The sequence below is a fragment of the Lycium ferocissimum genome, unplaced genomic scaffold (genome assembly GCF_029784015.1).
Source record: "Lycium ferocissimum isolate CSIRO_LF1 unplaced genomic scaffold, AGI_CSIRO_Lferr_CH_V1 ctg1953, whole genome shotgun sequence".
Taxonomy (NCBI): domain Eukaryota; kingdom Viridiplantae; phylum Streptophyta; class Magnoliopsida; order Solanales; family Solanaceae; genus Lycium; species Lycium ferocissimum.
Window position 1 is genome coordinate 10771 of NW_026718472.1, and position 1795 is coordinate 12565.

Genomic DNA, 1795 nt, shown 5'->3' on the forward strand with positions numbered 1-1795 from the left:
TCTCTAAAGTTGACCCAAAATTTCTGCCAATTTTTTTCAAATTTTCGATAAACTTATTTTCTTCGATTTACTTGATCCCAGAACCTTTAGACACTTGTTAAGAGTATTTCTTAACCTTATAAGGGTTCCATGTGTCACGACCCAACCCCGTAGGCCATGACTAGTGCCCGAGCTGGACACTCGTATACACTTGTTATCTATAGTCATACACTACTAGCATGCACGAACTGTTATAAGTATAAAGACAAGACGTATGCATATCAAAGCTACCTAGCTCTCGAAGAGTTACAACCTTTAATGAAGATTAATACCGCACAAAAGCCGGCAAGGCTGTCTATATATATATAGGGGAACGTCCCAACAAAACATAAGCCGAGAAGGCTACCTTCATACACATTTACGCCATAATAAACATATATCTACGCGAGCTGGCAAGGCCGCCACTACAAATGGGTACGCCCCAAACACAAGTCATGTCCACACAACAAAACATCAACTACACATAGACCCACACATGTGACCACAGACCTCTAAGAGTGACAACGACATCATATGACGGGACAGGGCCCCGCCGTACCCTGAACAACAACATATATACATATCAAAAGGCTATACCACGAAACTATGCTCCGGAACAAAGGAGCACTCTGAAATAGCTGAGTAGATATCCTAGGGCGGATCTCCAAAACGAGCGTCCGCACTGCGGCATAAAACGCGACCCCCCCGAAGAAAGGGGGGTCAGTACGGAATATGTACTGAGTATATAAAGCATGAAACAAAGTAAAGAGAATCGTATCTATGACAAGGTGAACAGGATTCAATGCAACAATCAGAGTTTCAAAAAAAACTTGCCTTTGAACATATTTCATCTGTATCGTTCTCATATCAATATCAATATAGTGTTTTATAATCAAAACTGCACAATCATTCCGTACGTATATAACATATATAACGTGTCCGGCCCTTTAGTAAGGGACTCGGTATTTATAATCATAACATCATAAACATAAACATATTCGTGTCCCGGCCCTTTAGTAAGGGACTCGGTAATAAGGAATATATGCCCTCCTGGCCTCCATCTCCAAATCATCATATCATCATATCATCATCATCATCATATATACATATATATATATAACGTGTCCCGGCCCTCTAGTGAGGGACTCGGTGAATAGTATAATAGTTGTGCGCAGGAGAACGTACACGGCCCGGACTCGGTGAAGGATATAGCGGTAAGCACGAGCGAATAATAAGCAACCACATAAAAGTAAAACATCTTTGAGACTCAATGAACAATAAACTAAATCAGTTCTCGGACATCAGGACACTAATCACATTAAATTCTTTCCAATTACCATTATAAACTACATTAAGGAATGTTTCAAGATTCATGTACATGTATCACCCTAGCATATTACATTAGATAAAAACCCAACATACCTATGCAATTCCTTTTAAGAAAAAAGAACTCATATACGTTACATACAAGTCAATCATGTAATAGATAGCGAGATCATAACTCGACCATTCCAACATTTTCAACATTAAGGATGAATAACAATCACATGTCATACTAGGAGTTAGAGAGTGGAGGTACCCGAGGCTCGGATTATATCTTACTTACGTCTAGAACATGCCAAAAAGAAGGAAGGAGTAGGTTTTACGTACCTTTAGCGTTTAGTCGTATAATAACTTGTACTTGCTGCCCAACAACACTTATCCTATATCAAGATATCAAGAGCTACAATTAGTTTACAAAGGATTTTAACACGCACTCTGACGCTCACAATCCCTT